The sequence below is a fragment of the Colius striatus genome, chromosome 1 (genome assembly GCF_028858725.1).
Source record: "Colius striatus isolate bColStr4 chromosome 1, bColStr4.1.hap1, whole genome shotgun sequence".
Classification (NCBI taxonomy): Eukaryota; Metazoa; Chordata; class Aves; order Coliiformes; family Coliidae; genus Colius; species Colius striatus.
Window position 1 is genome coordinate 115,590,200 of NC_084759.1, and position 15,963 is coordinate 115,606,162.

The window sequence follows — 15,963 nt, forward strand, 5'->3', positions numbered from 1 at the left end:
ATATTGGATATATAGAGGCAGTTTTATGGTCTGTATCAACACTACTATAGTCTCAAGCAGTGAAATCACAAGTAGTTAGATGCATAGAAAGTCTCAAACTTTTCTTAAGTTGTTTTGTTGTTGTTGTTTTTTTTTTAAACTAGAGAGTAAATATAAGAATATAGGATGCACATATTCTCTTTCCGTGTCTCATGCCTTGTCACATGCTCTATCCAGAAAGAGAGAAATTAAAACACTGGAGGGAAAGGGGGTGTCAGGTCATCCTCCAGGAGCATGCATAGCTCTCATTTAGCCCTCAGTAAACAAACAGATTAGTTATGGAGGAAAGTGGACAATCTAGAGCATCGCAGGCACTTCTGTCTCCAACCAGGCTGAAGATTATGTGTCTGTGCGGAGTTATACAGCACAGCAGTTTCCAAGCAGCCTTGCAGTTCTCTGCTCTCTGCATTTCGTGGGGTTGTTGTTTTTTGGTGTTTTTTTTTTTCTTTTTTCATTTTACACATTGTTAAGAACTTGCTGCAGTGATTTTTGGAAGTTACATAACTGTATCAGATGCTTATATGGAAGACAGCTATTTCTCTAGTTTTATTTTTCAGGAAAATCTTCCATCATTGCTTTTCACTGAAACACTAGTACAGAAATATCTGCATGGCAGCAGTGGAACTCTGCCTTTTTAGATGCAGCGAAAATAATCTTTTAACTAGGAGACTGTTATTAGTTTATTCCTACATTGCTATGAGATACTCTGCTTTATCTGTCTATCTGATCACATAGGTACCGATTTTACCTATCTAAAGTTCAAAAAAATCAAAGGTAACTTATTTGTCTTTTATATTTTAATGACATCTCATTTCCCCAGCACCCTGTTGAGTGTTAATAGTCCATATAAAAGCTCATTCTCATTATTAAAGCATAAAAGAAGAGAGAAAAAGACACAGAAGGGAAAGATTGCAGCATGGTCATTGCACTGAGTCCCATCTCCTAGATTTACCAGGTGTTTGACCAAGCTGAATTTGACCACCATGTTATGTTACTGAAGGTCTACAGAGAGAAATTATTATCTCAAAGCCCATTGCAAACACTGAGTGAATTCTATAGAAAGACACCCCTGTGAAGAAAGAAGGATGTTTCCTTATTTAATCAATGAAGGGAAAAAAATGAAGCACAGAAAGGTTAAGTGACTCATCAAGGTCACACAGAAGCAGCTGATTCTGCTTGCAATAAAACTTGCTCTAAAGTTAACAGGAGTGAGATTAGACCAAATTCAGAGACAGAGTTGGCATCAAAATCAGATTCTGGATTAGCAGCACTGACCTTTTTACCACGAGGGCACACTTCTTTCCAAAGCAAGAATTACTCTTCGAAGGTGACTTGTCTGCATTTCTATCCAATAATAAATACCTCCATGTGAGATATCCATATGATCTGATCCTGCATCCTCCATATACGAACATAGATTATGTTAGGCAATGAAATACTTATGCCAGAGTAACGTGAGCTTGTATAAAATAACATAATTTATTACTGTTTGGGCAAATAATAACAACAGTGAAGTGATGTTTCAAAGGACACAAAACCATTTCTTCAACTCTGGGGAATAATGCTGTGTAAAGTAGGGAGAAGGGCTAGAGTACAAAACAGGAAAACAGAGAACTGATTGGCAATGGCAGTCTTTCAATCAGATCTTGTTGAGAAAACTAAATTTGCATTTCAATAGAATATTTTCATGAAATAAAATGTGGGTTTTCTTTAAATAAAGTGAATCACAATAGTTCATTTTAGACTTAATGAAACACTCCAAGTGACCTTTACGTTTGTTCTGTCTGATTTCCTAAGATGTTTTTGTTCTGAACCAAATTCTCACCTCTTCCTTTGATTTTGCAGTTTGGCTGGTGAACTGAAAAAATTCATCCATCACCTAATTTTATCATGATTTTACAGATGAGGAACTGAAGTATAGATAAATCATGCAAATTTTTCAAGCCAGCAGAGAAAGTCTGTGGCAGAGCAAGAAACTGGATCAGCCCTGCCAGACCTGTGCTAACACCATCATGCTTACATCATCCTTTTTCTCTCTGCCAGCATGTCTGCATTATTTTGCTCAGCTGCAACAGATGAATCAAACAAGTGAACTAAAATGAAATAGGCAGAACAATGTGATCAAACTAAGTTGCTTTTCCTCTGACAGCATCAACTGGATTTAGAAAGAGACGATGTAAAAAAGAAGAATCACAGCAATAGCTCTCTGCTCTGTACAAGATGTTTGCCTGTTTCTGCCAGACACTCAAGGTACTTACGGTAAGGAACAATCCACTCCTCTTGCAGTACGCACCTGCCAAAGTAAGCTGGTTCATGCCCAGATGGCATGAGACACACCCCAAGTGAATAAAGCCATGTATCCACCCCGAGCTCCCTGCGAAAGAAACACTCCCAAAGGTGTTCAGCTATCCAGATTAACGTCAGATTGGAAGAGGTACCTCTCTGCTAGCTGTCTCTCTCTTACAGCTATTGCTGTTATTTCTGCATCACTTTCTCCTACACTCAGGTTGCTCCAGTTTCTCTCACTGCTAGGAAAAAAAAAATACTATTAGGGGTCTCTTTGCACTGGGACATATAAGGATTAATGTTCCACTGCTGCTCCTTACCCCATTTCAGTCTGGTTAAACTACTTGAGATTTTCCTGCATGCCATGCTTATTTCAATGAAGACAGTTATGAAACATAAAAGGAGAAACATCAGAGACTCCGGAAACAACTTGAAAGCTGGCTGCAAGTCTAGTGACACTGCTTGAAAAGATGGCAATGAAGAACAAATATACCTCAAATTCCCCAGCTATACAGATACCACTTAAGCATATTACAAAGAATTATGTGAACTACTGATTCACTTCCAGTCCTGTTTTCAGCAAACATTTAATTTGCAAAGTTATAGCTCTGGATAATGTATTATTATGCTGGTTGTTCTTATTTAGGAATAGATCCAAATCACATAATTTTGAGTCAGCATCAGCACACCATGAAAAAAATGTGCTTGTATAAGGAACGTTTCAGATAAACATTTTTTCAAGTTCCTTCATCCTCGCCTATATTTATGAAGGGAATCTATTACCAGCTGCAGGGTTCAAAAGTACTTTGCCCTTCCTTTAGGAATTCAAAGGTAAGCAAGAGACTCTGGGTAGTGTAAAAATTTTGCACTCTCAAAAAACATGGTGATCTCCTGCAGCATGGCTGTTCATAGCAGCATCGTCTCAAGTGTCTGGGCAACTAAAAGGGAATCCTTAGCTCTCATTTGGGTACACCAGTAAAGCAACAACCATTCACTCCTTTTTGCCACACATACAGCACCAGAAAGCTTTTAGCCACGTGTAGGCCACGTCCGTTATATCCACCATGAACAATGTGTGCCCAGCAAGGCAGCCCCCCTGAATTTGGAATTGACTAAAGTGATGTTAAATGAATGTTCCTTGAGGAGGATAAACAAGGAAGAAATCACAAAGTAAGATAAGAGAAAGGCAAAAAAGCAAACAGAAAGATGGAAGAGGCTACCATACCTATGCTGTAGGGAGGTGTGTTAGTTCAAGGTGATGCAAGGAAAAGGTGTCAGGACAGAGTTGGAGGGAAGGGGACTTTAGACTGGGAAGAAAAGATAGTGCCTAGGTCAGGGTGGAAAAGGATTGTGCCTTGAAGGTCTCAGCAGAAGGAAACACCTGAAGCAGAAGTGTTAACTTTGGCAATTGATTGTTAGCAGCTCACAAATGATGACAAGTAAGGGGAAAAAAGGGGGTGGGGGTGGAGGGCACTGTTGGGTTGCTCCTCTTCTCTAAGGATATGCTAGAGAAAATAGGTCACAACAGATGAATTGAACATATGAACTCAGATGTACAAGCTGTTTTTAAACAGACTTTTTGAGTACCTAACAATGACCAAATAAAATTCCTATAGTGGAAAACCACTGTAGTTATATCCTAGAATTAAAAAAAAAAAAAAAACACCACAACAGAAATTGTCTTTCATTAAGAAAAATACCATAATGATTTAACTATCACTTTTTTTGATCTGATCATTAGCCTTTCCACTGTATCAGACAACTTTCTTAACAAAAGAAGAGATATTGTTACATTTGCCATTCTTCTCTAAACAGAATCCAAACTATCATATCCTGCTCTTAGGAGAAAGGACAGGTGACTACTATGTCTTCTGTTGCCCTGGTTCCAAATATGATGTTTCTCCTTTTGCAGCTAGGTTGATTTTCCTGACTAGACACAGAACTGCCAACTGGCTGAAGGTTTTATGACTGAGAGACTTCAGCAGCTGCCTAGCAGAATATAAAGGACATCCAACCTTATAAATCTACCTGAAAATTACTAGCTTTTTGCATGAGTAAAGCCCTGGAAATAAGTTCATGAGTACTCCATTATAGTGTTTGCAGAACTGAAACATAAGCTAGGAAACGTTCAGTGCACCTTTAGATTAGTTGGCTGTGTAGGCAAGCAAAAAATATCTGCAAAACAAGTCGAAAGTCTCTATTACTATTAGCAAGACAAAAACCCCATCAAAATAGCCAACTGCAGTTTCTGCATATAAAGACCTTTTTATTGGAAGGAAGGTATGACCATACCAACATCAATAATCTCATCAAAAACAAATAAAGTGTTTTTTACAAACACAACCTTAAAAGTTACCAGAAATCTACTGATCTAACGTTCATTACGGATTTTTACTCCTCCCTAGACCTGCTCGTGCTACTCTGTGCAAGGGCACAATAGAGACAGCACACTGACAAGCACAAAGAACATAAATGAACTTGTTGTGATGGAGAAGAGGGAAACTGAGGTGGAAGCAGGGGAATCTAGTTTCAGAATGGGATCATCAAACTTTATTATTTGAAAGTATTGCATAGATGTTCTTTATATAACATGCTATTTGCAGACAGAGGGTAGTTCTAATTTAGATCAAGCCTCCTGAAAATAAAGGAACATTTAGTTTTTCAGATGCCAGCAAACATTGTTTATGGCCCCATAAGGGTTATGACAACTTAATTATAGATACAAACAATATCTCCTACAGAAGAGAGCTTGCACACAGGACAGTTACCCAAAAGTAACAGAGCTAAAGCTGAACGGGTAACTTCTAGGTCAGAAATTTCTAGTGCTTGATTTTGCAGCCTATATAACATTCTTCAGATATAAGAGGTTTTGTATGATAATTAATGATGTAGGAATTACTATCATTATTGCTCTCAGGATGTGGCTTCAGAAGAGTTTTTCAGAATTCAGCTTCCAAAGATGAAATGTAGGTTTCATTTTGTTGTTTCTTTCATGCAAACTATGTCCCCAAAATGTCAGAGTTACTGAACTGTCACAGAGTCAACTGAGCTGTAGACATCATAACAAAGGGAAAGAGAAATAAGAAGTCATAAGTGATGGAGGAAAAAAAAAAAAACAACCCAACCTTTATTTTAACTTGGGTTAGAAAAGAGATAAAAAGATCACACAGTGATAGAGGTGAATATTCTATCAAGCTCTTTAAATAATTGTGGTTTATTAGGTATTGAGCTGTAATACTGTAAGAAAAATAACATATGAGTAGGACCATAATAGCCTAGGGAGATATAAAAGGGTAAAAGACAGGAAAACAGGAATTGTGACAGTGCAGCGCTGAGCTACTCAGTTGGTGTCTGCTGGGCTCAAGACAATACAATTACATCAATATCTGATCTTTTCAGATCTCCTTCATTATTTCACCCATAAAGAGCCCCATTACTATCATAGGATTGATATATTGCTCTTTACTACCTTGTGTTCATAGCTGTGGTATAGCATTAAAAAAAGACACAAGAGAAACATAGGACAGGCCAAGTTACCAACAAGTAAATTAAAATGCTTCACTATCCTGCAGTACTTCTTAAAAAAAAAAATCAAAACCACCACCAAGATTTTGGAGGAAGACCTAGCACATATTTTTTTAGAAATACAAGATCTGGGATGAAGAGCTTACATGAAATGCATGTGTATATACAAAGGACAACACTCCAAAATATAATAATAATCACTGTTTGAGAGAAACATAAAAGAAAGATGCAAGAGAAAGCATAATCAGCACCAAGTATGCTCACCAGCTCCTGCAAAGAAGAGTTTCAAACACACTTAAAAAACAGCCATTGCTTGATCCTCCCACATTTAAAGGAACTGTTCCAGATAGACATCTCAGGCAAAGGTCTTCCAAGATGATCACGTGATAGGCCCTGGGTTAAATTCAAGTTGTATTTTCCCAAGGAGAAATTAATTACTTTGTTTTTCCGGAGAGAGTTTGCTATCAAAAAGTGAGAAATTGTGAATATCAGCCATGGTCCTTAAAAGGCTTATGTATGTATGGTTAATCACCATCAATCCACATGCAAGGTTTCTAAATTTTGTATTTCTGGCTAGACACAACAGTTATTAGAGAAGCAAAAGTACCTGTGCATAGCTAAAACTGAGTACATTATTGTGCTTGCTTGAGCAATAACCTGGAATGGTTCTTCCAGGAATTCTGACGTGATTGAAACAGCTCTAGTATGTGAAATGTGTATTTCTTTTGATATGTTTTGATAGGATGTACATTGGAATGTCATCAGCTTTTAAGGAGAAAGTGAGGGTGAAAATCTTACCATTTTCTTTACCACTTTCCTCATATTCCCCCAAGGTAGAGGTGAGGAGAGGATTGGGTTCTGAGGAATCAGAAATACTTTATGTTAAAAAAGAAAACAAGACAGACTTACACATTTTTTTAAAATGAGTTAGCAGCTTTTTGACTGAATGTATTTATTCTTTACCGCCAAAGGGGAAGCAGCACAGTCCACTTAAAATGTTCTCAGGCTTGGTTCACTCATCTCACTCCATTCCGACGAAAGATCTGAACAGCTACTTCTCCTTCTGCACTAGTCATAGGATCATAGAATCATAAAATCATAGAACGGTAGGGGTTGGAAGAGACCTTTAGGGATCATCTAGTCCAATCCCCCTGCAGAAGCAGGTTCACCTAGATCAGTTCGCATAGGAATGTGTCCAGGCAGGTCTTGACCTTCAAGGAAGGAGACTCTACAACCTTCCTGGGTAGCCTGTGCCAGGTCTCCCTCACCCTCACAGTAAAATAGTTTTTTCTTATGTTTCAACGGAACTTTTTGTGTTCCAGCTTCATCCCATTACCCCTTGTCCTGTTGCTAGATATTCCTTGTCCTGTTGCCCCAACCTCCTGACACCCACCATTTAGATATCTGTAACTATTAATAAGACGGCCCCTCAGTCTCCTCTTCTCTAGACTAAAGAGAAATACTTCTGACCAATGTCATTGCTGCCCATTTCTAAAGTCATTAAATACCCAGGCTTAACAGAGGTCTACATAGTAAGCATTTGTCTAGTCAGTATGATAGTCTATTGATTTGGTAGAAGGAAAGAAATCTATATTCTGAGCCCCACAAATACCTATAAGTCTTCTACCTTTTAGGAATATTTTGAGGAAAACTTGGAAAAGTTTTGAAAGTGTCAGACACACAATATGTTATTGGAGTGTGTTCGACAGGCAACCATGTCATAGATATCTTATGTAAATTTGTGTAGTAAATGTCCAGTCAGAAACATTTTCTAATAGTCATTTTCTAAGCCAACAGGAGTAACAATGACACCAGTTCAGCACTGCAATCCATGCTAATGTACCACCAAGATGAAGAAGACTTGATCTGCCTTGTTCATCATCTTGGAGCTCTAACAATCACAATGAAGGCAGCTTCACTACATTGTAATACAGTCACTCAAACTGTTTCCAAACTTCAACATACAGGAAATTCTTTTCCTATATGAGACATCCCCATCCTGCTTCTCCATCCAAACAATATTGTTATGGGAGTTTCCATTATCAAAGTTCCTTGGCCTTTGTTGGCAGCCACTAAATTGCCCTATTATTCTGCTGGTGGACTTTTTCCCCCATCTTAAATTTCCCATAGTATTAAAACAAGAAAAGCAAAAGAACCAAATGAAAAAACAAACAAACAAACAAACAAAAAACCCAAAAAACCACAACAGTTTAATTTACTTTCTAAGTTCCTCTCGTTTAAAAAATATCAAATACAGAAAATCCCTTCCTACTGCCTAAAGAAACACTGTTAGTAGGAGGCATTACAACAGCTTTGTTGTGCCTTGCAAAATTCTGCCCACGAGCGAAATGTGTAGTTTCTGGGATTCTTCTGACACAGACCGATTCCCACTCAAACTGCAGTGAAAAGACAGCATCAGTAACTTTGAAAAGAAGGATGAAGGAAGAGCTGGAGTTCAGGAATCAACAGCTTTGGTTCATTTACAGCAGCTGATATTTAAAACAGTAGATCATGTATGAACACTTGAAAGAATATTTTTGGGTTGAATTTTATCAATTGATATAATTTCAGCTTTTACTTTACACCACTTTGGTTTACGATTTCATCATGCAACTTTCCTGCTCCCACCAAGGCAGGATTTGCTGAACACATAACGAAACAATTGAAGGCCAGCCTTATGTGGTTACCTGATGACTGCTCTGCACTATACGTAGATCTGCAGGTTCACTGAGGGGTTTGCCACCACTCAGCATGTATGGACCTTCCACAGGGATTTATGATTCAGCTTCCAGGTTCAGCTGTAGTAAACTCTCAATGATAAACAGGTTGCAGAACTGAGGTATACTTTAATTTGAACACACAAAAAAGAGAATTATTTTGCCTTATTTAAGATGCTTTACCAGATGAAATCCTGTTCTAACAGGTAACTCACTAGACTCAGGAGATTCAGATCAATTCCCACTTCAACAGCACACTCTGTATGTGACCTCTTTAATTGCTATTTCCCAGCTGTGAAATGGAAAAATTCCCTGCTTCAAAATGATGAGAGGAGAAAATCCATCAAGGATTGTGACATATTCAGCTATCATGGTGTGGGAGAACTTACAAGCACATAGACAGTGATACTTCATTTAAAATGCTGACCTCTGATTCTGTAGCATTCATAGTCCTTGCTCTTTTAGACTTACCCCATTTATACCTTATGATTAATATCAGTAATGTAGCATTTCTATTACTCCCTACACTATTATAGGAAACAACAAAAAAATAATTAAATATCTCAAAGATATGTTTATTGGCTAGGATTCTACATTGAGATTACAGCATTTGGGCCATAGGTCTCCCATGTATTTAGAAGCATTTTTCCCCTGGGTGGCCTCTTCATTGCTTTACTATATCATAATTAAAATGAAATTGCATTTGGAAAAACAAAATGCTGGACATTTTGTGACACATTATTCTTGGCCTAGATTTGTTTTGCTTATTCACTCAGTAATTTGTGAAATGGGGTAATTTGCAATGGGTATCCCAGTCATTAGTGCAAATTATTCTCCTTCTACTGTATTTGCATGTAATTGCCTTTTGAAATTAATTCATTTTAATTTCTTAAAAATAATTTGTTACAGGATGTTATTTTCTTTAAGAGGGTTTAATTTCTTAAAAGAGTTCTTCTAGGATGGTGATTAAGATACATATTTAAAAGAGGCATTCTTATATGTTTACCTCAGAAATTTATGCTTGATGTGTTCAGAAGTGGGCCACTCTTAAATTGCTTGTTTGTGGCAAAATAGAGACATATTTGACTCCCCTGTGACCTAGAAGATTATGCAGCATAACTGGAGCAGCACTTACACCATAACCATATCATATTACAGTCTAAGGAATAAGCATTCAGAGATGGCCAGAGTTTCCATCCTGAGTATCATGCTGAAATCTTGGACACCTCTGTATATCCTGGACACTTACATGGGTTTTTTTTTTTTTTTTGCACCAGTATTTTTCATATATTAATATATTTATTGTGTGAGGTCTCGAAAATACTTCTTCTCCCATTTGGAAAATGAAGCCACATTTTCAGATGAACACTGCATTGTGATCCTCAGTTATAATTACCTGACCAGTACACCCTCATTTTGTGCAGCTCATACACCAATAACATTCAGAGCATCCACAAATACTTTTGGATATGTGGTAAAGAATCAAGAGCTCAACAGTTTAAGTGAATGATCTCAGAAATCAAAAGGACTAGAAAAGCAACTCCATATCACTTAAAAGTATTCTCTAAGCTTTGATGAGGCTTTACCTAAAGCTCGGGTTGTGGGCCCTTTGTCCCAGTGACATTAACACTTCCATTAGAATGAGAAAAGAAATTATTGCGTGATGAAACTTGATACTCTTTACAGAGAAGCTCAATCCAGTGTGGGTTTTGGTTGGTTTTGTTTTCAGGACATTGCTGGCTATTAGTTAAATATGTGCTTAGGTAAACTTTTATTCCAGTGACTCCAGTCCCATTAAAATTTCAATTATTAAAGGCAACAAACTAGATTCTTGGAAGGTGATACTCTGAATAAAGGTAAAAAATAATACTAATGGAAATTTGCTTTGTACAATTTTTCCTTTCAAAGTGATGTGTCTTTGGCTGTTTAAACCACTGAATGTCAGTATTTGTTGTCCTTTCAAATTTAACTTTATCCAGACTCAGTAGACTGAGTCTAGATAGCAGGTATCTATTCATGCCATTCCATTGCACAAAAGCCTAAGTGAGACTCTGAGCACCATAAGGTACTTTTATATCACTTTTTATAACTAGTATATGTGTGCGTGTGCTTCTACAAAATATAATACCTTTACATACAGAGTGGAGGCATAACACTAAGGCTTTTGCATATGAGTTAAAAAGAAAAACCATCCCCATGGTATATATTGGTGCAATTGGATGATTCTGCATAACTGAAACCCAAGGCAAAAGAAGCTAGACATCACTTAGAATCATAGAATCATAGAATAGTAGAATAGTAGGGGTTGGAATGGACTTTTAGAGATCATCTAGTCCAACCCCCTGCAGAAGTAGGTTCATCTAGATCAGGTCACATAGGAACATGTTCAGGCAGGTCTTGAAGATCTCCAAGTAAGAGATGTACCCCATTCTCATGTAACTAGTCATTACAACAAACAGTAGCTCATTTAGTTTACTTACTAAGCACTGGGAATGCACCCTCATGTGTACGTAACACAGGGAAAAAAAAGGAGGATTGTGCTTGTAGGAATTTTTACTCTAGGCAACAGACGGGCAGCAGCTGAGATGCAGAGCAAATGGCGTAAGTGTGCCACAACATGCGTCGTTTGTGGCTAGCAAGCCTGAAGCAGCTGCAAGAGCCATTTGGAATGAAAGCTTGGAGAAGAAGGCTAAAAAAGAAGTCGTTCTTACACCCTAACTGGTCATCCTTCCATTTCTTTCTCCCCTCCAAGATGGGAGAAAAAGTAAAGTTTGTTTTTTTCAGCACTTAGCAGAAAATCTTCTTAGGTCATCAAATTGTTAGTTTTCAGGATGTTTTTCCTGAATTTTAATTTCCTAAATAAAATAAAAAAGCTTGTGAGGAGTAGATACATTGCAATTTCTGTTTCACAGAGATTCTATTTCTAGTCTAGGCTTTTTTCTGAGTGGGTTTTCTCATGGATGGCAAAAGAAGTTGGGGGAAAAGTATCTGTGGAGTTATAAAGAGATTTGAGCACTGAGATGGAAAGCTTAAACCTAATGCAGAAGGTGCAGAAAGCTCCCTGGTTCTGAGCTTTTAAGATGTTTTTAATACCATTAAGTAGAAATGGACTGACTAGAATACAACATGACAGAGTGGAAATCCAGAAAGAGCAACATACTAAAGAAGCATAACAAGGGCAGCTAGAAGCAGTGTACTAACTAAAGTCCAGAACTATATTTTCAGGTGAGAGAAGAAAAAAAAAAAAGAGTATTTTTAAAACATACAAATAGGAACACTGGCCAGATTACTCTCAAGGGAGAATATCTTATTTACAGAGCTTTTAGAGATTCACTAGAATAATTCAGCTGACTGTTTTAGAGAATCACTTCAGCTTAGTTTTCTACCTTCCACATTGGCAGCGTATTTTGAGCTATGAGCAGTTCTCCAAGGATAATCGTTCTCTCAGTAGCAAAGATATTTCTCCCTTTCCTTATCAACAAAATCTGAGGAGAGTAGCATTTGCCCAGAAGGTAAGAGCTCATAGCAGAATCAAACTGAAAACTAGGAACTACCTGTCAACATTACAGCTTGTGTAGGAGAACAACTGCATTACTCTGTTATATTTCCATAAGGTTTTTTTTGGTTTGTTTTATTTATTTTTTTTTTTTTTGGCACTCCAGTTTTCTCATTCTTTCTGTAATCTAGAGAGTATCCTTGCATCAGCTACAGCTCCATCAATAAGATATGCCAAAGGAGAAGTAATGAGGATGATAGATGAATCAGGCAGAATGAACTGAATGACTTGGTGTCCTGGGTCCATTCAAACAAAATATACTTACTGTAGTAAAATCAATGAAGAAACATCTGGGGAGAAGAGATATAGGCCATATCAGCACCGTATATTAGAACTCGTAGACTAGAACACAGTGACTCAAAGAAAATTTTGTAAGCTACATTGGATAAGCCATAGTGAATAACACATTGTATGCACTAGATGCTTGAGCATAGAGACTGGATGTCTAGAAAAAAGGACCAGTAGTCCCTCCTTACTGTTTTAGATATCATTCTCTTACTCAATAGCCCACTGAAAATAAAAATATCAGTAAAGACTAAGACAACTTTAATGAGAGCAGAGAAATGTTATTTCAGTGCCTTCTACATACTTTGTAAACATACTATTTCCAAGTCCTCTATTAAACAGAACAACAACAAAAGCTGTAGCTATTCCTATTTTAGTGGCTTGAACAGAAGCAATAACAAAACCAGCAGCTTTTCTTTTCCCTGCCAGAAAGCAGCAATGTCAGATAGAATTGGCAGTATGCTGAAAACGAAGCGAAGCCCCAAACCGCTGAGAGATGACTGTTGACATTTGCCACACTGTTGTACCTCTAGGCTTCTTTCCCTGTAATTCTGTACAAAACTTGCCAGTTTTGTGCTGCTATTTAAAGAGGATTGGGGCAAGTTAAAGTGAACTAGTAGTTCAATATCTTGTTCCTGTGCCTTCATTCGTGTGATTACCTTTCCAGAACAACAGTATGTATTTCAATTGAAACAGTTGGACAACTTTTGTATGTCCTCATTGTAACCTTTTTATGAAACATTTTTTTTTCTCTCTCCTTGATATTAATCCTACACTCCACTAGTAGTAAATAATATTTGTTAAGTGTGAACAATATCCTTTGGGACACTTAAGACATGGGGAACAAATAGGTCTCGGTTATAGGCAACTTTTACTGAAAATAAAGATTATAATTCAGAAACAAAACCACCCTGACTGATTCAGACAATAATCTTCTAGCAGACTGACTTTGTTTCTAGCGTGACCGTGTACTGGATGGGATATTACAGAAGGGTCAGATTCAGACACTCATGCTAGAAAGAAGTTCTACAGATTTCAGTGGAACTGCTTATTGCATTATTTAATATTACCAAGGGAGGCAAAATCAGCCCCATATCAGTTGGATATTTTGTTGCAGAAATGAATTAACATTAGTAAGCTTTGCAAAACAGAATTGAAGGTTTGAATGCAGTTGGGTACAATTACATATGAAAAGAAGTTAGAGGACAGAGGAGAGAAATTTAAGAAAGGCTTTGTAACAGATAGAGAATATAAAAGTAAAGAAGGAAAGATAAGAGTACTTACATAAAGGGAAATTGTATATAGGACTGAAAGGAAACAGCATTATCTTAAATTTCTTGGAGAAAGAGGGTCTGGTTGAGGCCCTGTGAATAACATATTCAAAAAGGCAGTCTAAGGTTATTTGAGCTGTTGCACTTCTGATAGACAACGATAAGCTAAGATTTCAGTTGGAAAGAATTAGAGTAATAAAATAGAAACTTGTCCTAGAAACTAAAGAAGATTTTTTAGAAGAAATAAAAATGAAAATTTTATCATTAGATTTTGTGTTAGGAGACAAGCCAGTAGCACCCAATGTCCTTCTGAGAGAGTTTGAATGATTGCGATGGGCAGGAAGCTAAGGAAATTTGCATCAAGAAAAGGAATTAATTCACATTAAGGAAAAAGTGAATTGGAAGGATGATCCTAAGTGAGAACGTGAAAAAGTCCTTTGCATCAGGACTGTGAAAAAGGCTATCTAGTTTTAACACATGGATAGTACACAGTACACAGATGAGATAACTCACAATTTCAATGTAAAAACAAGCTGGCAGACAGAGATTTTAAAATACAGCTGACTGAAAGGTGCACCTAGGTGGTGATTTCTTTAAATTACCAATTCACATCATGTCCCATTAAAAATATTTTGAAATTAACTACCTTGTGGTAATACACTCTTAAGTGACCAAATATCCATTTAAGAATATGCTGGCAGCACTAAGGAATTTGACTTAAAATTGACTTGGAGGAGGAGGACTCAATAGCAATGAAATAATTTATTAGTATAAAAGAACCATGAGAAAAAGGTTCTCTTGGCCAAAAAGAAGTCAAAATAACAGTAAAGACAATAGAAAGAAAAGATAAAAATAAAGATGATGCCCTAAGCACTATTCAGGGAGAATGATTGGGGATTTGACTGAAATCAGTAGAAAGAGAAACTGTACCAAGAACTATTAAAGATGAGCCCAGAGGAATAATAAAAAACAATGAAGACATCAAAACACTTTAAATCAGTTTTTTTCAATTAACAGTTCTTAACAGAAAATCAAGGCTTGCTTTAATTAATTTTGCTTTTTTCCTCTTTTGTGATAAAATTGAAAAAGAAAATAGTAAATCTTTTTGGTTTTCTTTAGCTTATTTTCAAGGGCAAAGTGGAAATGGAAAGAAGGTGGAATACTGCATTTTCAACCAAAAAAAATATTGATTTTTGAAACTGGTTACTTTTTAAATGAAAAAATGTATCAAATTATTAAAGATGAAGAGATAAGCAGGGTGGCATCAAAGACAAAGGACATGTGATTGTAAATTAGAAGATCTGTAAAGTAAAGAAAGCAAAGGCTTCATTTCTTGGAGGTTAGTGCATAAGAATAAACAACCATGGTGTAAATTAACAAGTAGAAAAATGAAGAATCTATCTTTCCAGTCTAATGGATCTGTAAAATAACAAAAAATGCAACAAAACCAGATCTTGTGTTAGTAGACCTTGACCTATCAGGGTTCTTAGGAAAGTAAGGCAGAGAAAACCATATCCTGACTGGCATTTGTTTTTCTTGACAGCCAGTAACAGATGCCATATGACAAAGAAAGGCTGTTTTGCATACACCAGGGCTGGATCCAGGATGCATCCTGATTACCTCTGTTATACAAATGGATCTTTGGTTTTGAGAGGGTCTAGGTTGTAACATGTAAGTGAGAAATAAATAAGAAAAGCATACACGGTTTAGAGAGAAGAACCTCTGTGGAGAAAAGTGTAAAGGTAATTGCACAGAAGAACAAAGGGATTTATGTAAGTATATCTGGATTTGTTAGGTTAACTTTTCAGTGACAGCATCTCTCCTTGCAGGGGAATTCAACTTTTAAAGACTCTCTCTCAACACTCTCTTTTTAATCTTGAGGGTTTTTTTTTTTTTCACAGATTTCTGGCTTTAATTGTGCAGATCTTAGACCTTAAGGATGTTGTTTTCCATTAATTATGATATACAATGCTGACATGAGGTCAGAACTTAATTAATTTCAGTTCTTTGACTACTTCTAAAAGGCAGCAGGAGAGGGAAGAAGATGAATACTTTATGTCTTCCTAAAAACCAACACCAATTACTTAAAATAAAAAGACCTTCTCTCTCCAGGAGTAACAAAAATGTAGTGTACAGAAATAGATGGCACAATTTGTGACTGCGTGAATTTTTTATGAAGATATATATTTCCATATTTGCTTCTCCCAGATCATGTGAGTTACAAGCACAGTTTCTGATAAGTATCCTATTTTTGTGGCTCTGACTGCACGCTGCTAATTCCAGT